Source organism: Tursiops truncatus, chromosome 14 (genome assembly GCF_011762595.2).
Source record: "Tursiops truncatus isolate mTurTru1 chromosome 14, mTurTru1.mat.Y, whole genome shotgun sequence".
Taxonomy (NCBI): domain Eukaryota; kingdom Metazoa; phylum Chordata; class Mammalia; order Artiodactyla; family Delphinidae; genus Tursiops; species Tursiops truncatus.
The window spans coordinates 57,295,087-57,319,199 of record NC_047047.1 but is presented as its reverse complement, the minus strand read 5'-3'; the positions used below and the strand labels follow the sequence as shown (position 1 = coordinate 57,319,199).

At 41.3% G+C, this 24,113-nt stretch overlaps 1 protein-coding gene across 19 annotated transcripts in view; it reads left to right on the top strand.

Moving 5' to 3' along the window:
* Positions 1-24,113, top strand: part of TMEM178A (transmembrane protein 178A) — a 249,199-nt gene that overhangs the window by 78,973 nt on the left and 146,113 nt on the right. Inside the window, exon 6 of one of the 19 annotated variants that reach the window (XR_012325745.1) lies at positions 14,096-18,122. The exons of 16 other annotated variants lie outside the window; for them this stretch is intronic. The gene's annotated coding sequence lies outside the window, so the exon portion shown is untranslated. 2 more of the 19 variants (XR_012325743.1, XR_012325744.1) reach the window with 2 other exon arrangements.

Below are 24,113 nucleotides of genomic sequence, written 5' to 3'. Positions count from 1 at the left end.
TTCTCCACGCCCTCTCCAGCATTTATTATTTGTAGACTTGTTGATGATGGCCATCATGACTGGTGTGAGGTGATAACCTTATTGTAGTTTTGATTTGCATTTCTCTAGTAATTAGTGATGTGAGCATCTTTTCATGTGCCTGTTAGCCACCTGTATGTCTTCTTTGGAGAAATGTCTATTTAGGTCTTCTGCCATTCTTTGACTGGCTTGCTTGGTTTTTTTTTTTGATATTGAGGAGGGGAGGGATAAATTAGGAGTTTGGGATTAACAAATACACACTCCTATATATGAAATAGATAAATAACAAGGTCCTACTGTATAGCACAGGGAACGATACTCAATATCTTATTATAACCTATAATGGAAAAATAATCTGAAAAAAATACATATTCTTATATACATAATACATATTATATATATTCTTTGATATATATAATATGTAACTGAATTACTTTGCTGTACACCTGAAACTAACACAACATTGTAAATCAACTGTACTTCAATTAAAAAAAAAAAAGGGTAGGGTTTCCCTGGTAGTGCAGTGGTTAAGAATCTGCCTGCCAATGCAGGGGACACGGGTTCGAGCCCTGGTCCGGGAAGATCCCGCATGCCGCGGAGCAACTAAGCCCATGCACCACAAGTACTGAGCCTGCGTGCCACAACTACTGAGCCCATGTGCCACAACTACTGACCCCATGTGCCACAACTACTGAAGCCCGTGTGCCTAGAGCCCGTGCTCCACAACAAGAGAAGCCACTGCAATGAGAAGCCCGCGCACCGCAACGAAGAATAGCCCCCACTTGCCACAACTAGAGAAAGCCCACGCACAGCAATGAAGACCCAACACAGCCAAAATTAAAATAAATAAAATAATTTTATTTTTTAAAAAGTGTTTAAAAAAATGTAAAGTAAAAAAAAGTAGATATTAACAGCTGCACTTTATAAATAAGCTGCACTTTATAAATAAAATCTTCATGGAGATAAAAGAAACTGCTTGGAGAAAAGACCTCATGGATGGGTGACTCAAAGCCCCCCACCAAAAAAATAGAATTTATGAAACACATTTTGTGTAGCATTGATCTCATAAAAATGTAAATGCATCTGTACACGCACACATGTATTATTTACTTTTTATTTTGAACTAATTTTAAATTTACTGAAAAGTTGCAGAACTGGTACAGAGCTTTCCCATATATTCCCTCACCCAAGTTTCCCAATTTTAACTCTATACAACCGTAGTACAATTTTCCAAATGAAGACATTAACATTGGTACAAAACTATTAACTAAACTGCAGAGATTATTCAAATTTCACCAGATATATTTTAAATAGTGAAGTCACTACTCTAGGATGTGCAAATTTAGTAGATTCTGGGCCAGAAGATTTTTGCAGAATGGGTTGAAACTGTTGCTTTATTTTGTTTGTAGATCAGCCAGCTGAGAATAGAAAAATTTGACAGCAATTGTGGATTGTTCTATAGAAGAATATACAAACCACAGACCTCAATTAAAAACATCTCACATATTGATCGAGCCAGTACTGCAATTCCTAAGCTTGACTATCATTTCTGCCAGAAATAACAAATCCTTTTGTATTTAGAGAGATTAGTCACTTAATGAAAAAATGCATTGAAACATGATGCTTGAATGTGAATCTGAAATGGTGTGCATTTTTGGCCAAGCGATTGTTTTCCATCTCTTCTGTAGTCTTTTATGACCTTTCATAGGTAGAACCCACCTTATCGGCTTTTTGGGCCCCTACCGTAACGACTTCACAGATGTCTGTCATGGCACCTGTAACAGTTGCTGTAATTTGGGTAGGTACCTGCTAAACTGTGAGCAACTTGTGGGCATGACTGTGTCTTGCTAACCCTGGTAGCTCAGTGCCTGGCCTAATACCTGAAGCATAGCAGGCCTGCAACACATGCTCGCTGAAGGAAGGAAAGAATGAATTAAACACACAATAAGTTCACATCAACATTTTTTTCCTACCTGATCTTGTTGGGAAAAGAGCCTGTAACTCGAAATTATTCTAGTGAAAAAGACAATGACGCATATATATTAAAAAGGAAAAGCTTTCAAGGGCCTTGTGTTTGAGAAACAGGCTTTGAATGCCAGGTGTGACTTACAAACTGAATAAAGAATATCGCTGTTACAAACAGCACAAGTGTCTGGGTGCTGACTCACTTTATTCCATAGATGTATTGTACTCTGCAGGTAATTTTATCCACCTGAGTAAAACTCGATTTCCACTTAGGCTGATGTGTTATTAATAGTTATCATTATTATTCAGCATTTCTACAGTATGTGTTTTCAAAGAGTTATGTTCCTCATTCTTAATGAGCTCTGCAGACAGAGGTAATGAAAGGTAATCTAGTCTCCCATGTAGCTGGTATTCAGTACATTGTTACTGACTGATTCATTACTGAACTCAGGGACAGGTGGGTGCAAACTTGGAGGAGGAAAGCCTCCCTCATTTTTACTCGGAGGAAGTGTGGGGAGTTGGGGGCAGGCAAAGGGTGGAGAGGGAAGGAAGTAGGAATTCCTCCCAGTTGGGAATGGAGCAGCCTTCTGAATCCCTGACCCACTTCAGCAATCCTTAGGGCCCTCTGGAATTACAGACACATCATGTTTATTTGCCCTGTGAAGGAGTATCCTTTGGAATCAGAGCTGCTGTTTCTTAGGAACAAACTTGTTTAGGGATTGCTTTTATGAGTTTGGGGTCAGTGGTCAGCATTCTACTTATGCTTATATCATCTGATTATAAAACTGGGAAAAACAAGATACCAAGAAACATTTATAGAAATTCAGAACATAAAAGCTGATTAGGGAGATATTCTCATAGGAGGTGTTGCAGTTATGGTAGGGGGACTAGCAACAAGGAAAGTGTTGATCCTAAGCGTCCCTAGTGGCCAAGCACAGACAAAATATGTCTTTAAGAAATGGAGAGGAGAAGAAGTTTGCCTTCTATTTGTTGGAAACCTCACTTCCTCCTCGAAGCCCTGCTCAGTGGCTTGCTCTGGTTCTGTCAGTTGAGAGATGGAAGGATGTTGACAATGGGGGTTGGAATTAAGCTTGGGTTGCTTGGCTTAAAAAGTAATGTATTAGGTCTCTGGTAAGTACTCAGAAAATCCTTCCTCCTGCCTTTTATCTTTTTTTTTTTAATTAGCACATGACATTTGTGTACTTTGGTCTCATTGAGCAATGACCACACATATTTGTCTGGAACACAACTTGGAAGAAAGGAAAGTTGAGATAAAAATACAGACCTTTCCTGGCACTTGGGTTGGCTGGGAGAATTATGGAAAAGCTCAGGGAAATGTGCTGCCAGAAACTCAAACATCTACTTTGTCATGGGCCTGGCGGCCGGGTTAGCCTGGAGCCATACGTGAAGGCCACCAGGGAAGCGAAAGAACCAGCCTGGAGCTCTCAGAAAGGTGTCAACGCAGATTTCTCTTCTCTTGGGTAGAAGCTCAGATCCAGAGACTGTTAGGAGGATTAAATGAGATGATGCCTGCCAATGAGACTGACACACAGCCTGGCACCTAGCAGATGCTCGCGACAAACTGGATTTCCTTCACTGCTGTGACTTCATAAGGCCTGGGAGTGGGTGTCTGAAGACACTGTGTCTGAGACGATGGCTTCAAGCCATGTTGGTATTCTACACTTTAGAAAACACTGGAAAGTTGGACTCGTGCAAACTCCAAATTCTTCCATTCTGGTTGAGATGAGCCATAGCTAGGGATGCAGCTCAGTTTCCTCATTTGCAAAATGTTATGGTTCTGGGAAATAATCTTGTGACCTGAATGAGGAAACATACCTGATATCATTTCCTCAGATAATAATTGGTCTGGATTTCAACTCAGAAGAGAACCCTAAGAACTCCCACCCACAGCGACTACTGCTATTTCTATCTGGGGCAAGGATCCAATCTCTGGGACACCTGAGCTAAGATTTCTTGGTAGTACCGTACCAATTTCTCACAAATATTTGGCTTGGAAGCCTAAACCAGGGAGAAACACAGAGCTTTGATCCCAGCTGCTTCATTCTCCACCAGCATTGTCATAACATCGAGTCCTACCATTTGTGACCACCTTGTGACCAGGCAGTTCTTCCTGCGTCATCTCCCTGGCCAAAAGGCAAGTCCCTGGCCATGTATCCTTTTTAGCCCCTTATCCCACTGTGGTGCTGCATGTTCTCTCCTCATGCTTTTATTTTCAGTCTCTTCTCAACTGGATTCTTCTTGTCAGCTTTAAAGCATACTCAAGACTCCCCTTGAGAGTGGAGTGGGATGAGTGGAGACAACCGTATCCCAACCGTACCTTCTTCTCAAACCATCACATTCTCTTCTCCCCTTTCTAGAGACTTCTAGAAAGAATATACTTGTGGACTCTATTTGTTCACTTCCCACTCACTCCTCACGTCACTGTCAGGTTGGGTCCTGACCCATCAACCCAACCAAACAGCTTGTGCTGAGGTTCTTCCTCTTCCCTGACCTCCCAACAGTGGTCCACCCCGTTCACCACTCCTCCGCCTGCAACCACTGTCTTTTCTTGGCTTCAGTGACACAAGACTTTTCTGGTTTCCTCTATCTTCTCTGACAGCCAATTTGCTATCTCCTTTGTAGCCTTATCTATTCTTCTCAAGTCAATAAATATTAAAACACCCAAGGCTCACTCCTGGACACTCTTCTCTCCTTATTCTATATTTTATTCATGCCAAAAATGTTTCCCCAGCCTAGATCTCTCCTCTGAGCTCTAGACCCACGTATCCAACTTCCTACTTAACATTTCCACTTGGGAAGTCTCACAGACATCTAAAATGTAACACATCCAAAACCAAACTCTTTTCTTCCAATTTTACTTTTTTAAATTGAAGTATAGTTGATTTATAATGTTGTGTTAATTTCTGCTGAATAGCAGAGTGACTCAGTTATACATATATATACACATTCTTTTTTTATATTCTTTTCCATTATGGTTTATCACAGGATATTGAATATAGTTCCCTGTGCTGTACAGTAGGACCTTGTTGTTTATCCATCTTATATATAGTAGTTTGCATCTGCTAGTGCCAATCCATCCCTCCCCCACACCTCCCCCTTGGCAACCACAAGTCTGTTCTCTATGTCTGTGAGTCTGTCTCTGTTTCATAGATGGCTTCATTTGTGACGTATTTTGGATTCCACATATAAGTGATATCATATGGTGTTTGTCTTTCTCTTTCTGACTTACTTCACTTAGTATGATAATCTCTAGGTCTATCCATGTTGCTGCAAATGACATTATTTCATTCTTTTTTATGACTGAATAGTATTCCATTGTATATATAATACGTACCTCCTCTTCTTTATCCATTCATGGACGTTTAGGTAGCTTCCATGTCTTGGCTATTGTGAATAGTGCTGCTATGAACATAGGGGTGCATGTATCTTCTTGAATTATAGTTTTGTCCCCAAACCAAGTTTTTGATCTCCCCCCGGCCCCACTTCAAATCTCTTCAGTGCTCCCTATCTCACTGAAGGGTTAAGCAGGCCAGAACTTGGGAGTTTCCAGGACCCTTTCCTCTGCTTTACCCTTCACATTCAATTTTGCCTTCTAAACCTCTCCTGAATCCATACTCCTCTCCCTTCGTCCTTTCCCACTATCCTAAGCTACCATCATCTCTCACCCAGATTGCTGTAAAAGCCTCCTTACTGGTCTATCTGCAGCCATTTTGACCTTTGCCTCTCACAATGTAGCCAGAGTGATTTCTTCACCTGATCTTCATGTCCACCCCCACGCCACCTGAAAATGGTTAAAATACTTGAATGCCTTTCCATTATTTTAGGGTACAATATTCTTAACAGGCCCTGCACCCATACAGCTCTATCTCAAACCATGCTCCACCATGCTTCCTGCACACCAGTCACTCTGGTCTTCTTTCACTTCCTTTTACTTGCTATGCTTCCCCTCCCCAATTGCTTTTTGCCCCTTTTCATCTTGTAACTCCCCCCCTTTCTTCAAATCTTAGCTCAGTCATGGCTTCCCCAGGGCTATCTTCCCTGACCTCTATATCCAGGGCAAATCTCTACCATATGACCCTGGGTACTTTTCCTTCATATGCTGATCATGGCTGTAATTTTATATTTATTGGTATAACTATTTGGTTCAAATAAACTTCCCACTGACTGTAGACTCCATTAGGGTAGGGACTTTGCCTGGTTTTCTGTGCCTAGAGCCAGCACAGTACCTAGTACATACATAGAAGATGCTTGGGAAATGCATTTGTTGAACAAATGAATGAATGAATAAATAAATGAACATGGACTTTTGTTTACTGTAATTCCTTTGGCTCCCTTTTCTTCTGACTGTTTCACCCATGCCCTATCTTTTATCTAGTCATTGGAACCTCAATCATGAATTTGGTTTACATGTTCAGTGCCATTGCTGGGTCTCCTTTCTATTATTGGTAAGGAAACTCAGGAGATTCTGCATAACCTTTGGACGGCATCCTCCTGTGGACACTTCCTCTCCTGCACTAATTTTGTCATTATCAAGATTCTGTTCAGAACTTCAGACTTAGGTAATAAGAGAGTACCACCTGAGGGGGGCAATCTCCCACCTAGAACAATAAGATCATGGAATTGCAGGGAACCCTTGGTAATCATTTAGTTTAATTTCTCAAGTGAAGCAGACATCCTTTCTGTACCACTTCTGACAGATACTAGTAGCTAATGTTTATTGAGCATAGACCAGTTACTGTCTTAAGAACATTGATACAGATGAACCCATTGAATCCTTTGTAACCATAAGGGTACAGTTGCCATCATGCATCTTTCATAGATGGAGAAATAGTAGAATGCCTGTCTAAGTCATACAAGTAATAAGGGGCACAGTCAAGATTTGAACCCATTGTCAGGCCATTGCCAGAACCAGAGCTTTTAGCCACCATGCTATACTATGCTACCTTTGTAGTTAGCCAACGTTTATGTGGACACTTCCAGGAGTAGGAATTCACTCCACTGAGAACTGGATACTAGCCATTTTTCCTAGTTCTAGCCTCTAAAACTATACAGAATACCCTGTTCCAACTTCCATAGACAGTCATTCAAATATTTTCAAAGACTAAGAGTAATTTTTTTCTGTTCATAAAAATAACATATGCTTATTGTAGAAAACTTGGAAAAGTTCAGAAGAGTATAAAGAAAATAAGAATCCTTGATAACCAAGGAGAAAATAAATGTTAACTGCCAAGAATCCATTAGTGTTTTGTTGTTGTTTTTAATATCTATATTTCATTAAGGGCCCATGTAAAACCTGTGTCCAGCCAAGACACCTAGTTCTCTGTCACATGACCTTCCATCAAGCCAGATTTTTTTCCTTTATATAAAATCCTAAATGTAAAATTTTACATTTATCCCTTATAAACTATATTTTGTTTGTTTTGATTCTTTCTTCCATACTACTGAAACTCTTTGAATCTAGATTCTGCTACCTAATAGGTTAGCCTTCCAGCTTTGTGTACCACATGATTTTGATAAAAGGGCTTTCCAAATGTTTATTCTAGGAGTTGATAAAATGTTGAGCAAGGGGCTTCCCTGGTGGCGCAGTGGTTGAGAATCCGCCTGCCGATGCAGGGGACATGGGTTCGTGCCCTGGTCCGGGAAGATCCCACATGCTGCGGAGTGGCTGGGCCCGTGAGCCATGGCCGCTGGGCCTGCGCGTCCCGAGCCTGTGCTCCACAACGGGAGAGGCCACAACAGTGAGAGGCCCGCGTACCGCCAAAAAAAAAAAAAAAATGTTGAGGAGGGAAGAGCCCTGTGATATTCTATTAGAGCCCTCCCTCTGGCTTCACATGAGTCTTTTCATCAATCATTTAGGATGGCTGCTCAAGAAAATACAAATCAGTGATCACTTCTCAATTTCTAAGTGCTCACAAGTCGTCATTTAAATACTTCATTCTGGAACTTTCCTGGAAATCCCTGTATGCCAATCTGTTACTTCAGACTTTTCTCTGCAGTGGAAGGGGCTGTGTGTAGACAAACTGGCCCTGACTAACATTTAATGGGGCTGAAGAAATTATCCCACGGGTATACATTGTCTTATTCTTTCTACTTCAGGAGATCAGCTTCCTGTCAACATACAGGAAACTGGAAAGCTGCAGGCTAATAATATAGCCACTGACAGGAAGATTGTTGTTTAGATTGCTCTTCCAGATTTCTCAATTGAATAATCTTGGTGAAGAATGACTGCTTCATATTTTTTTTTATGACTTGGATCGACTTCAAGCCTACCTGACTTTATATAGTACATGGGCTGCTTCCATGTTGCATATAAATTTTTTGGGTGGAAGTCAAATTCTACCTAAAATGTACTACTGTGGGAATTTCCTTTTTAAGGCCATCTTGTAGTGAGACATTTTATAAAATCAGGGATTCTTCAGTGATTTATCTCTTTGGGTTTTAAAAATCAGAGTTGTTTACAGCAAAGCAAAATGATGCTGCATATTTCTTTACTTTTAGAAATGTCGGGTAACATTTTTTGTGATTGTCACTCTGAGCAAATAGGATTGGGAAGATCTTGGGACTGCCCGGCAGCCAGCTATCTTAAGTCACATTCTCACCTCACCATTCCCTGGTGCACTCCTACTGATGGAAGATTGCTTCTTTTGATTCCCCTGATTGATGATTTTCTCGTTTTCCAACTGTCTCCATCAATAACCCAAAGAGAATTACATTGAAGCATCTTCTCTGAGTGTCCTCCTGTCACTCAGCTGCAGGGGGCGGGGCTGGTGGTCATGGCATCCATCACACATCTGTGTTCCTCGTTCCCTTGGGTTGGAGCTGTGTGGAGGCCAGAGCCTCAGCTTGTTCACCTCTGGGTCTCCATAGGACTAGCCAGAGCCTCCCAGGAAGCGGTGTCACCACATATTCATTGACTCAACGATGACTCCCAAACTCGAACAGGAACCAGCTGCAGGGAATACCATGGGGCCCACCCTGTTGTCACCAAGGGGGACCATGATGGGTTTAGACTGGCTTCCTGAGATTGCCCTCCCCTGAACTCCTGCAGTATTCTGAGGCTCACTGGTCCTTAACCAAACTTCCTTCTTTTTCTCTACAGTGTGTGTATGTGTGTGCAAGCATGTACATGTTGTTTATACACATGAATAGTCTGTCTAGGTTTCTGTGTGTAGTATGTCTCCAAGGCAGCTACTGTGCCTTAATCATAATCCCAACCCCTAACCCTAATCCTAACCCCTATAACTTTAATCCCGACTTTGATCCTAGCCCTAAATCTCAAATCCCAGAGCCTAACAAAGATCCCTCCTCATAGTCAGTCTTTAATAAATGCTTGCTTTTTATTGTGAATATTACTATGATCTTAATATAACTAAAATCACCAGAAACTAAAACAGCCATACATTTTCTATGTTGTATTATTCAATGAGAATTTAGAATGAGCATCCCCTGACATCGAAAGAGCCAGGAGATTAAGATACCTTGAGTATAAATTTTCGTGTTTAGTAAGTAACTCAGCATCTTATCGCTGACAGTTAATCTATATGGAGGAGTTCAGCTAACCTTGTCAGTTAATTGGAGTAGCCTCTTGATCAAGACCACACCATTTGCCAATAAAGCATGTTTAAAGTGTGGTCTCTTTCTAGTTTCCATCCTCTCATCACCCTGATTTCATAGGATAATTTTATAGATAGCTTAAAACAAAATAATATAAATGAATCAATTCATTTAACTAGAACCCCTTAATATCCTACTTTTAGTTCCATGACCAGCTACCTAATTTGTGGGACCCAGTGCAAGATGAAAATATGGGGTCCCTTGTTATTAAGAATTTCAAGATGGTGACAGCCGAGCACTAAGCCCAGTGCACGCCCGTGGAGCTGGCCCTGCGTATTTTACAGATGGGGGACCCTAGGTCTAGAAAGGCATAGCAAGACACTGCCAGGCCCCCACTGATGGGTGCTGGAGAGATGGTTAGAACCTGGTCACTGGACAGTTGGAAACTGCTCCCACCGCTTGGTTTCCCATTCATGGGCTTCTCCCACTACCCAGCGTCATCACGGTTGGGCAGCTGGGGTACATACCGGTGCTGTCAACTGGACATTCTGCTCTTAGCACTTTCATTAGTTGTTCCAACCCTTAGCCTGATTTCTTTCTTTTTTAAAAAACTATTTTCTATTTATCTGTTATCTATCTATATATCTATCATCTACCTAGATATTTGGCTGTGCCGGGTCTTAGTTGCGGCACATGGGAACTTCGTTGCCGTGTGCGGGATCCTTGTTGCAGCAAGCGGGATCTTTAGCTGCGGCATGTGGGATCTAGTTCCCTGACCAGGGATCGAACCCCGGGCCCCCTGCATTGGGAGCATGGAGCCGTAGCCACTGATTTCTTGCCTAACTCCACACCTGAGCTAACTTGCCTACAGCTGCCCCTCATTGTCAGCATGACCTCTTCCACCAGTTTTCTTGAAAACTCTGAGGAAATTTTGTGAGATGCTGGTGGAAAGAAAGCTGATGAGAGACATTTTGCAGATTGGATTGCTGTCCTTGGCTCTCAGAAGCAGAAGGGATGCATTTCTTCACAGCGAGTTTCTCCTCCCTTCCCAAATCCCAACATACACTCATTCTTAAGTGCATGTCTTGCATGTCTTGCATGTCCTACATGTCTTGGCTAAAACAGCCTCAGGATAGGTTCCTGAATACGTTGGATATTAATAAAGAGAGGGTAAGAAATTCCATTTTGAAAGTGTTTCAAATAGAAAATATTTTACGTCAATCCCTGGGAAATCAATTCCCAATCTCTGGCTCTATCTTAATTCAGCCCCATCTTGAATTAACCGCGTCTGTTGTTTGCCAGAATTCCATGGACTTGAGAATGTGTTAAAGAATTTCATTTCCTTCTTTCTCCCCAGAGGGACTGCAGAGTCAGTGACTGTAGGAATTCAGACCCCTTTACTGTGCCAAACTCCCCCAAGCCACAGACATTGCATTAACTTCGGAATGTGGCCAAGCCAGTCCCTTTGAGAAGGAAGCACTGCTGCCCTGAGCTGGCATCTGTGCTGACACAGCCTTGCATCTAGCCCACAGGCTGGGTTTTGAGTGTATTAGTAAAAATCAAGCAAGCCTGAAGAAACCTTCAATTCAAAAAAACCAAGAATAGCCAGTTTAAAGAAAATCAGGGTGGAGGATGAGGGATGGAAATTTCACATTATTTCTACATAACAGATAATGAAACAGGTTCCAGGAGATTTTAAAAGAATCTAATTAAAATTATTTATATAGGGCTTTCCTGGTGGCGCAGTGGTTGAGAGTCCGCCTGCCGATGCAAGGGACGTGGGTTCGTGCCCCGGTCCGGGAGGATCCCACATGCCGCGGAGTGGCTGGGCCCATGAGCCATGGCCGCTGAGCCTGTGCGTCTGGAGCCTGTGCTCCGCAACGGGAGAGGCCACAACAGTGAGAGACCCGTGTACCGCAAAAAAAAAAAAAAAAAAAAAAAAAAAAATTATTTATATAATTTCACATTTCCCCCCTCCAAACTTTTAGACAGGACTGATAGCCAAGCCAAAGCCATCAATTTGATGCTGGCTGTGCACAGTTGATAGGCAACATTCCTGTGAGTCCTCCTTGATGACAGGGAGCACCCTGGGGAAATACCCAACAAATGGAAGACACAGTGGGGTCCTTAAGGCACTTCTCTATAAGGGGGTAGATAAAATAAAGACACAAAGGCAAAGGAACACTTTAATAATGATATAAGATAAGCTACTACGGACCAAGTGCAAAAATCAGACATGCTACTTGTGGCAGTGAGGAGCAAAATGAAAGGATTAGGTCAGTGAACCAGGGAGGGCTTCCTGTAGGAGGCACCATTCAAAGCAGAGTTTTGAAGATGGTCTGGGTGAAGGGAAGAGGAGGGAGGGCCATCCCTCTGGGAACTGAGATGATGCTTGGATTATCTAGATGACAAGTCTGCTTTTTCCCTTAATTATTGTATTTTATCCATCACATATTGTGTTCTAAATGATTCAGACTGCTCTGTCTGCATAGACCTGATGTCCAAGGTGTCCTTGATTGGATGTGCAGGTATTTGTAGTTAGACTGTAAAGTGCCACATAGAGTGGGAATGTATAATGTGAAACCTTAATTCTGGATAAAAATGCCAAGATGTGAACTATGCTGCTTCCTTTTACTAATTACTCATTTCTGACAAAAAAGCAGGAGGCTTAATTCACCCTAGGGCAATTTAAAAACACTCTTGTCAGTTAATTCACTCCCACCCTTGCTCCCCAAATAGTTTTTTGCTTTCTCATTTAAATCATTTAAAAAGTTATATCTTTCTTTCTGATTCATGACTGTGTAAATCATTTAGCTAGTTAATCAGGATAAAATTAACACTTTCCTCTAAGGCAAATTTACTTTGTTCTCTCTGGGAATATAATACTTAGAAAAGAGCTATAGATTACTTGTTATAAATGTGGGCAACTTACATGTGCATTTCGTGTATGTCTCGATCAGTACCTTCCCCATAAGTGAGCAAAAGACTTTCTCTACCAAGTAACACAGGCATCAGTTAAAACAGGAATTTAGATCCTCATCCACAGGATTATAAATCATTAAGCTTCACAGATCCGATCGACGACGGGGGCTGGTGGAGACCTCCTCTTGCTTCATAGCAATCTGATTGCTCTTGCTCCGTATCATCTTTCTAAGAGGACTTAGAATTTGGTTTTAGGGCTTCCCCGGTGGCGTAGTGGTTGGGGGTCCGCCTGCCAATGCAGGGGACGCGGGTTCGGGCCCCGGTCCGGGAAGATCCCACATGCCGCCGAGCAACTGGGCCCTGTGAGCCATGGCCGCTGAGCCTGCGCGTACGGAGCCTGTGCTTCGCAACGGGAGAGGCCACAACAGTGAGAGGCCCGCGTATCGCAAAAAAAAAAAAAAAATTGGTTTCAAACAGCTGTCAGAATGATTCCCCCCTTTCTTAGGGCATTCATTAGAAAATAAAATCCGATATAATTAACAAACCAACTTATACGCCTGCTGTTCTGACTTGTTTTAAGTGTTATTTCTACTTACCAACAGTTTCCTGTCAGCATCCTGCTGTTTCTTTAATATGAATTCTGCACTGGGGAAGAAAAAAAACTCGGCATTAAAATAAAGCCCTGACTTTTCGTCACTTCTCTTCCTGTTCATCTGTGTTCAGATCCAATTTGCTTGGAGGTTGAAAGGAACTAAAATGTCAAAACCATCACTGAGAGAGAGAGAAGGGACCTCTCTGCTCCTAGAGTTGGCTGAAGGATAGGGCTGCCTTTAGACTCATGATAAACACCCTCTTCCCTCACTGCTGGGCTTGGGTGGCCCGTGTGGCTACCAGAGTACTGGAGAACCGATTCAGGTTCCCGGGGTTGGTTTCCCAGCTGAGAGTCCTCCTTGGTACCAGATGATGTTCTGGTACCTTTGAGCCTGTCCCAGAGGCACATGGGAGTGAGTGGGCGATCCGGGGAGAACTTTGATCCCAAAGCTGGCCTCTGGGTTTGGTAAGGGTGGGAGGCTGCATGAAAATAACTGAGGGGCTGCTGAGGTGGCAGATACAGCAGCAGAGATGATGCGATGTGATCAAAATGTACGGGATTACGGTTTTTCTCTGCTGGATCTTTTAAATTAATTTTTTAAAAATTCTGGAAATTTTGAAACATACCAAAGAAGGTGAAATAAAATAATCAGCTCCCAAACATCCATCACCCATTTTCAGTAATTATTTACTCATGCTTTTCACACCCCCACCAACTTCCCCTTCCTGTATTATTTTTGAAGCAAATTCAAGACATTGTATCATTTCATCTATAAATTTGGTTTGTGTCTGTAAAAAATAAAGACTCCTTTAAAAAACTATAACCATAATCCCATTAGCACACCTAAAATTAATTAATAATTAATTCCTTCATATAATCAAAGAGCCAGTGTTTAAATTTTCAGTTGTCTCATAAATAAATTTTTTTAAATAGTTTCTTTGATCCAGGTTCAAATAAAGTCCCACAATTTGATTGGTGGATAAGTTTATGAAGTCTTTCTTTCTCTCTTCTCTGGTGGCGCAGTGGTTGAGAATCCGCCTGCCAATGCAGGGGACATGGGTTTGAGCCCTGGTCCGGGAAGATCCCACATGCCGCGGAGCAACTAAGCCCGTGCCCCACAACTACTGAGCCTGCGCTCTAGAGCCCGTGCTCTAGAGCCCGCGAGCCACAACTACTGAAGCCCGTGTACCTAGAGCCCTTGCTCCATAGCAAGAGAAGCCACTGCAATGAGAAGCCTGTGCACTGCAAGGAAGAGTAGCCCCCGCTCGCCGCAACTGGAGAAAGCCCATGTGCAGCAACAAAGACCCAACACAGCCAAAAATAAATAAATAAAATAAAATAAACTGTTTATTTTGGAATCATTGTAGATTTACAGAAAAGTTTCAAACACAGCATAGAGAATTCCTGTGAATCCTTCACCCAAATTCCCCTAATGTTAACATCTTACATATTGATGGTATATTTGTCAAAACTAAGAGATTAACTCTGGGACATTACTATTAACGAATTTACAGGCTTTATTCAGATTTCACCAGTTTTTCCCTTAATGCCCCTTTTCTGTTCCAGAATCCAGTTCAGGACACCACAATACTCTTAGTCATTGTGTCCTTACACTTCTCCGATTTGTGACAGTTGCTCAGTCTTGTTTGGACAGCTACTAGGCTACACTGGTGATGATTAAAATCTTGGGTTGACATTGGCTCCAGCTGACCGGACTCCGTAAGTTTTCACATGGCAGGATGGATGCTAGCACAAGTGAACAAAGAAATAACAATCTTCTCCTTCTTGAACACAGTGCATTACATTTTACCATGTGTCTTTGCCTGTGTTACTTAACATCATTGTTGAAATACTTGAAGGTAAAGTGTGAAGTATTGTCTTTCCCCGGATAAGGAAAGTGAGAAGGCTGAGAGAGGTCCTGTGACTTGGTCAGATGGCTGGTTATGGATGAAAATGAGACTAGAAAACAGGTGTTCTTCCCCTTTGTGCTTTTGTCAGATAGATTCAGGCAAATGGCTTCCAGGATTAACCTTTGAGGACTTTTTGCTTTGGTACCAAACATCTCAGGATGAATGATTAAAATTAGAATTTAAAGTTATAGCCCCAAGTTTCTCATAGTGAACAGTCCAAATGTTGGTTTAAAGCACCAGATTTGTGCTCTAAATCCAGTTGAATGTTGCTATATTGATAGATATGTTTAATGTAGGCCTGGGTAGGTGGGGGAATACACCCCATTCGGCCTTGACTAATGAAGTTCAGGCAGCAGCTCTGATCCTTCCAGCGCAGGGTCATGGTCAAGAAGACCAACAGCCGACAATGCTATTGGAGGTGCTCCTAGGTTCTGAGCTTCCCGAGGGCAGGGTCACCCTTGGAGCCCACATAGCTCAGCTTCATGGGAACAGAATGATACTTCTGCTCCATCATTAACATGAAAGGAATAATTGCAAAGCTTAGAACACAAGGGGATGGTGAGATAGAGGAGTGATTAACCCATGCCCTCCCAGGAAAAGAAAGCCAGCACTTAAACACATCTTAACATCTCAGATATAATTTCTATCTCTGGTAATGATGATGCTGACACCAGAGTACTTTTGGAATGGGGTCCCCTTGTTAACAGAGGAGCGAGTATAAAGTGGGTGAAAAACTCAGCCTAATGAAAGTGACTTTAATAGCCCTTTAGTTTCACAAGTAGGATTCTGTGGCTCTTTTGTCTTGCTTGGTCCATTGGCAGTGAGTTTAATGATGCTTCACACTGAGTGTGCCTCAACCGTGGTGAGGTATTTCAGCAAAACTCTAGTTGGGATTCTGGATTCTTGGACCATTAATAATTTGAAGGGTGGCAATAAAAGGGGAGGAACTCCAGTCTCAGCAAGGGTTTTCAAAAGGCGGTGTAATAATGAGGCGTGTGGGGCTTCCCTGGTGGCGCAGTGGTTGAGAGTCCGCCTGCCGATGCAGGGGACACGGGTTCGTGCCCCGGTCCAGGAGGATCCCACATGCCGTGGAGCGGCTGGGCCCGTGAGCCATGGCCGCTGAGCCTGCGCATCCGGAGCCTGTGCTCTGCAACGGGAGAGGCCACAGCAGTGAGAGGCCCGCGTACCGCAAAAAAAAAAAAAATAATAATGAGGCGTGTGGAGCCCTGGGTGGTAGGGCCTCCGGACTCCTGCTCTGCCCCAGCTGGCTCTGTGTCCTTGATCTTACACTTAACCTTGCTTTCTGGGTGCCAGTGGAATGTGCAGATAAAACTCTCCCTGACCTGCCTAAGAGGTATGTTATGAGAAACAGCTGATTGGGAGTATAAAATGTTTGGGGAAGTCTGAAAGGAAGAAAAAAAGGGAAAAAAAATTACATTTTGGAAACAGAAATTGCTTAATAACAAGCAGTGACGGAATGCCTACACATTGGAGTTTTGTAATCAGAATGAAGATTTATTTGGCATTTTGGATTTGTTTTTTCAGTAAGCAGAGGCTATTTGGGGGAGTTGAGAGAAAGGAGAAAAGGGAAAGAAAGTTTAAGTGCCAGCAATAATCTAGGTATATAATCTACCAAAAATTCTACTGATTGACAACTCTTTCTACTTATATAAGAAAGATCTTCTGATTATGATTATTCACACCATGTCTGTTTTCCACATTGTTTCATAATCTGAGGTTCCTTTTCCTACCCCATGCTCCTAGCAATTGTCTAAAGCTAGAAAAGCAAAATCGTTTCAAATGTTGGCCCTCTGTGGCCTTAGAACAATGGCTGACCTAATTTTTTCCATAAGTCCTATTACTGAGCTTGGGTGTCTCACCTTTTTAGCCTTCCAAACACTGGCTTATCTTGGGGACCTTATGAAACCCTGTGCCTAAGAATAACCTGGTGGTTTAAAAACAAATAGCCTAAGCCCTGTGTGAGCCTCCCATGAAGGGCATTTCTAATTCCCTCTTAAAAGCCTGAGCTTGGATCAGAGTTGGTAGTATTATTTGGGGGTCACCTGCTGATTCTAGTTTCCCCTCCACCCGCCTTGTCAAGGTCTTGCTTCCTCTGACTTTTCTCCCAGTTCCAGGATATGCCTGGGTCATGGTGAGATGTGGACACTGGTGAATGTGGCCAGAGGATGCGGCTCTCCCTTCAGATCCAGGGACTGAAGGCTCCTGGCTGGATGAGGAGAATAATTAACCTCACAGCAGCTGCGAGGCCAAAGCTGTTCCTACCTCTCATAGACCAAATCCAGATCTTGCTGGGCTCAGGGGTTAATACATCGGCAGTGTCTTAACCACTGACCCCCCTCAGGGTTCCTTGTTCTACTGCTCTTGCGTTAGATGTCTCTGACTAGCCCTGGCTTATCCCACTCGGGGGACAATCCGAGGACTGGAGAAACTTACTTGGTCATAATTTTGCCACTAGATAAAGGCCTGTGTCTGCTTCCATCTGTCACCTTAGCAGGTATCTTTGTTCCTATTCCTCCACAGGGCTCATGCCCACTCACAGGGCACTTTCCCTGGGTGGTTCAACTTTCTAGAAGATTCAATGGTGTCATCTTATTCCCATCTTGAGCAGGTCTTAAAAATTCCCTCTGGGTTACACATTTGCTAAGGGAGTGGCCTGGAGTGAGAAGAGAGACCTGGGCTAAGGGTCAGGAGACGGGTGTTCTAGGCCCAGCTCTGCCACCTGCTTCATGACCTAGGAAATGCCCTTTACATTCTGAGGATATTACTGTTCTTGCTTGTAAACTGAGGCGATTAGACTAAGATGATCTCTAAAAGCCTATGCTGTAATACATATAAAATAGATTTGGTATAAAAGGTTCACAGTTTGTAGCATTCTGGTCATATGCTCTATATTTATGTGTATAAGTGCCAATAGATCAGAGGGGAAAAAATAAATTGGTAAAAGAAACAACTATTCTCACCTCTTTTAAAGCATGGAAGTCAATTATTTTTAATGGAGTTTTGCCTCCTCAGTAGAAAATAAGGAAGACAGACTCTTCCGGTATTGGGTTCAGGTTTCTGAAGACCACCAGTGGCCATTTTATCACCTATAAGTGATAGTAAGACTAAAACTTGTATGTTCTAACCATGGTAATTTGTAAGCTATTGGCTATTATTCACTAATAGTGGTGATTTACCAAAATCCTTTCTTTCTGAAAATTAGTTATGGAAAGCTGTTATTTACTTATGAGTTTAAGATAGAAAAAGAGATGGAAATACTGCCTTAAACCAGACGGAGTGTGGGCAGATGCTGGCCAAGATTTCCTTCCTTTCGTGGTTCCTTGGAGGCTAAAGCATCCAGCCTCTGGGGCAAAAGCAGGCGATTGTGTTAAATCATGCAAAACACAGTGGCAGTTGGGTGAGGCACACAAAATGGATTGAAAGCAGAGAACTACTTGTTTGTCAGTACGGATTCCAGACCTGAAGGCTGCAGAGAGAAAGAATAAGGATTAACTCTTATAATATGCTACCCGCTTTGAAAGAGAAATTTTTGCAAAAAGCACAGCACACACATTTCAGCTTTTTACAATTTTCCAATTAGTATTAACTCATTCATTAGTACAACATGAGTCAGTTTGGAATTTTCAGACCAACAATTGTGCAGTTGCATGAGGATTTTTATAAATGTCCTGTAATCCCACCAGAATGTCCCAGATTACTGTCTCCTTTGCTTTAATTAGAAAACAGGATTGCAAGTCAGAGCAGGGATATAAAATTGACTTTGTCTCTCTTACTAATTTTGTCACCTAGAACAAGTCACTTAGTCTGTTTGGACCTCAGTTGCAGTAACTCCACTGTTATAAATTTACATCTGTAAAAATGTCAACACTATAACAGTAAGTGGGGAAAACAGAAAATCTATGATTTATTTATGCATTAGTCAGCTTCGCTACAGAAACAATGACCCCCAAATCTCGGTGGCTCATAATACTAATTCATTTCTCTTTCACATTGTTAATGGCTACAGTCAGCTGCATTTCAGCTCCTTGGTCCTGTTCTGGGACCTAAACTGAAGAAGCAGTCTCCTACCCACAGCAGAGGGAAAGAGCAGGACAGCTCACAGAAAAACACACTGGCTCTAAAACTTCCGCTCAGTTGTGGCGTATATTGCATGCACTCACAGACCATTGACCAAGGAAGCAACATGATGGGGTTGATGGTGGGGGAGGGATATATATTCTCTCCGAAGGCACTGCAAGTCATTTTGCAACTGATTAATTGCCTACAGGAATTATTTCTCCTACAGGAAATGGGAGTAAATAGTTGGCGACAATAATATATCACAATATATTTATCTGTAAATATAGATATGCATAGAAAAAGTCTGACATGTTATTGATTAAAATATTCTTAGGCCAGGAGAATTGAAAACGTATCTTGTACATGAATGTTCATAGCAGCATGATTCATCATAGCCCTAAAGTGGAAACAACCCAAATATTCACCAATGAAGGATGAGTGGTTTAAAAAAATGTAGTCTATCTGTAAAATGGAAAGTTGTTCAGGCATAAAAAAGAATGAAGTACTTTTACCTGCTACAACAGGGATGAACCTTGAAAACATTATGCTAAACGAAGGAATCCAGTCACAACAGATCACATATTGTATGATCTCATTTAAACGCAATGTCCAGAATAGGGAAATTCAGAGAGACAGAAAATAGGTTATTGGTTGCAAGGGACTGGGGTTTGGGTACAGGGGATAGAAAGTGACAGCTAATAGGTACAGCGGTTTCTTTGGCATGCTGAAAAACTTCTGGAGCTAGATACGGGTGATGATTGCCCAATCTTGTGAATATACTGAAAACCTCTTAATTGTTCACTTTAAAAGGATAAATTTTATAGTGTGTGAACTATATCTCAATTTAAAAAAATTGACAGAAGTTATTGGATGGTGAGATTGTAGATAATTTTCATTTCTTTGTGTACACAGTCTTATACTGCTTGATTATTTTTTTAAATGAGCAAGTACTATTTTTATATGGAGAGAAAAATAATGGGGATATTCTAATGGGGGAAAACACGAAAATATCAGTTGCACAAAATAACGTTACCTTGAACTTTCCATATGATGCAATTCGTGCATCCTAATCTCCAGTACTTTGCAAGTTGAAAATTAGAACCTCCATTGAGTTAAGTACTTAAGAAAAAATTCATCACCTTTCTTTATAATTAACATGCAATAGCAAAGATGGAACTGTCTAAAATCAGGGAAAAGTGAAAATGGGGTTAATAAGGGGTATTCATAGTCAACGCCAATCTCAGGGAGAGAAATGGTTTCCCAGAGTCAGTCGGGAGCACAGTAATCTACATCTTCCTGTTTCTACACATGGGAAAAAATCAAAACCGCAGCTTCATCTCTTGGATCTACCATCAGAAAAATTACAAGCTTAATTAGGTTTTTTGGTTCAAGGACTCATTTTGCTTTTTTTTTTTTGCGGTACGCGGGCCTCTCACTGCTGTGGCCTCTCCCGTCGCGGAGCACAGGCTCCGGACACGCAGGCTCAGTGGCCATGGCGCACGGGCCCAGCTGCTCCGGGCCGCGGCATGTGGGATCTTCCTGGATCAGGGCACGAACCCGTTTCCCCTGCATCGACAGGCGGACTCTCAACCACTGTGCCACCACGGAAGCCCTGCTTTTTTTTTTTTTTTAACATCTTTACTGGAGTATAATTGCTTTACAATGTTGTGTTAGTTTCTACTGTATAACAAGGTGAATCAGCTATACATATACATATATCCCCATAACTCCTCCCTCTTGCATCTTCCTCCCCCCCACCCAATACCACCCCTCTGGTTGGTCACAAAGCACCGAGCTGATCTCCCTGTGCTACGCGGCTACTTCCCACTATCTATCTATTTTATATTTGGTAGTGTATATATGTCCATGCCACTCTCTCATTTCATCCCAGCTTACCCTTCCCCCTCCCCGTGTCCTCAAGTCCATCCTCTACATCAGCATCTTTATTCCTGTCCTGCCCCTAGGTCCTTCAGAACCTATTCTTTTTTTTTTTTTTAAGATTCCATATATATGTGTTAGCATACAGTATTTGTTTTTCTCTTTCTGACATACTTCACTCTGTATGACAGACTCTAGGTCCATCCACCTCACTACAAATAGTTCAATTTCGTTTCTTTTAATGGCTGAGTAATATTCCATTGTATATATGGACCACATCTTCTTATCCATTCATCTGTCGATGGACACTTAGGTTGCTTCCATGTCCTGGCTATTGTAAATAGAGCTGCAATGAACATTGTGGTACATGACTCTTTTTGAATTATGGTTTTCTCAGGGTATATGCCCAGTAGTGGGATTGCTGGGTCATATGGTAGTTTTATTTTCAGGTATTTTGAGGAACCTCCATACTGTTCTCCATAGTGGCTGTATCAGTTTACATTCCCACCAACAGTGCAAGAGTGTTCCCTTTTCTCGACACCCTCTCCAGCATTTATTGTTTGTAGATTTTTTGATGATGGCCATTCTGACCGGTGTGAGGTGATACCACATTGTAGTTTTGATTTGCATTTCTCTAATAATTAGTGATGTTGAACATCCTTTCATGTGTTTGTTGGCAATCTGTATATCTTCTTTGAAGAAATGTCTATTTAGGTCTTCTGCCCATTTTTGGATTGGGTTGGTTTTTTTCTTAATATTGAGCTACATGAGCTGCTTGTAAATATGGAGATTAATCCTTTGTCAGTCGCTTCATTTGAAAATATTTTCTCCCATCCTGAGGGTTGTCTTTTCATCTTGTTTATGGTTTCCTTTGCTGTGCAGAAGCTTTTAAGTTTCATTAGGTCCCATTTGTTTATTTTTGTTTTTATTTCCACTTCTCTAGGAGGTGGGTCAAAAAGGATCTTGCTGTGATTTATGTTATAGATTGTTCTGCCTATGTTTTCCTCTAAGAATTTGATAGTGTCTGGCCTTACATTTAGGTCTTTAATCCATTTTGAGTTTATTTTTGTGTATGGTGTTAGGGAGTGTTCTAATTTCATTCTTTTACATGTAGCTGCCCAGTTTTCCCAGCACCACTTATTGAAGAGACTGTCTTTTCTCCATTGTATACTCTTGCCTCCTTTATCAAAGATAAGGTGACCATAAGTATGTGGGTTTATCTCTGAGCTTTCTATCCTGTTCCATTGATCTATATTTCTGTTTTTGTGCCAGTACCATACTGTCTTGATTACTGTAGCTTTGTAGTATAGTCTGAAGTCTGAGAGCCTGCTTACTCCAGCTCCGTTTTCCTTTCTCAAGATTGCTTTGGCTATTCAGGGTCTTTTGTGTTTCCATACACATTGTGAAATTTTTTGTTCTAGTTCTGTGAAAAATGCCATTGATAGTTTGATAGGGTTTCCATTGAATCTGTAGATTGCTTTGGGTAGTAGAGTCATTTTCACAATGTTGATTCTTCCAATCCAAGAACATTGTATATCTCTCCGTCTGTTTGTATCATCTTTAATTTCTTTCATCGGTGTCTTATAGCTTTCTGCATACAGGTCTTTTGTCTCCTTAGGTAGATTTATTCCTAGGTATTTTATTCTTTTTGTTGCAGAGTTAAATGGGAGTGTTTCCTTAATTTCTCTTTCAGATTTTTCATCATTAGTATATAGGAACACAAGAGATTTCTGTGCATTAATTTTGTAACCTCCTACTTTACCAAATTCATTGATTAGCTCTAGTAGTTATCTGGTAGCATCTTTAGGATTCTCTATGTATAGTATCATGTCATTTGCAAACAGTGACAGTTTTACTTCTTCTTCTCCAATTTGTATTCCTTTTATTACTTTTTCTTCTCTGATTGCTGTGGCTAAAACTTCCAAAACTATGTTGAATAATAGTTGTGAGAGTGGACAACATTGTCTTGTTCCTGATCTTAGTGGAAATGGTTTCAGTTTTTCACCATTGAGAACGATGTTGGCTGTGGGTTTGTCATATATGGCCTTTATTATATTGAGGTAAATCCCCTCTATGCCTACTTTCTGGAGGGTTTTGATCATAAATGGGTGTTGAATTTTGTTGAAAGCTTTTTCTGCATCTATTGAGATGATCATATGCTTTCTCTCCTTCAATTTGTTAATGTGGTGTATCACATTGATTGATTTGTGTATGTTGAAGAATCCTTGCATTCCTAGGATAAACCTCACTTGATCATGTATATTATCCTTTTAATGTGCTGTTGGATTGTTTGCTAGTATTTTGTTGAGGATTTTTGCATCTACGTTTATCAGTGATATTGGCCTGTAGTTTTCTTTATTTGTGGCATCTTGTCTGGTTTGAGTATCAGGGTGATGGTGGCCTCATAGAGAGTTAGGGAGTATTCCTCCCTCTGCTATATTTTGGAAGAGTTTGAGAAGGATAGGTGTTAGCTCTTCTGTAAATGTTTGATAGAATTTGCCTGTGAAGGCTTTTGGTCCTCGGCTTTTGTTTGTTGGAAGATTTTTAATCACAGTTTCACTTTCAGTGCTTGTGATTGGTCTGTTCATATTTTCTATCTCTTCCTGGTTCAGTCTCAGAAGGATGTGCTTTTCTAAGGATTTGTCCATTTCTTCCAGGTTGTCCATTTTATTGGCATAGAGTTGCTTGTAGTGATCTCTCATGATCCTTTGTATTTCTGCAGTGTCAGTTGTTACTTCTCCTTTTCATTTGTGATTCTATTGATCTGAGTCTTCTCCCTTTCTTTTCTTGATGAGTCTGGCTAATGCTTTATCACTTTTGTTTATCTTCTCAAAGAGCCAGCTTTTAGTTTTATTGATCTTTGCTATCGTTTCCTTCATTTCTTTTTCATTTATTTCTGATCTGATCTTTATGATTTCTTTCCTTCTGCTAACTTTAGGGTTTTTTTGTTCTTTTTTCTCTAATTGCTTTAGGTGTAAGTTTAGGTTGTTTATTTCAGATGTTGCTTGTTTCTTGAGGTAGGATTCTATTGCTATAAACTTCTCTCTTAGAACTGCTTCTGCTGCATCCCATAGGTTTTGGGTCTTCGTGTCTCCATTGTCATTTGTTTCTAGGTATTTTTTAATTTCCTCTTTGATTTCTTCAGTAATTTCTTGGTTATTTAGTAATGTATT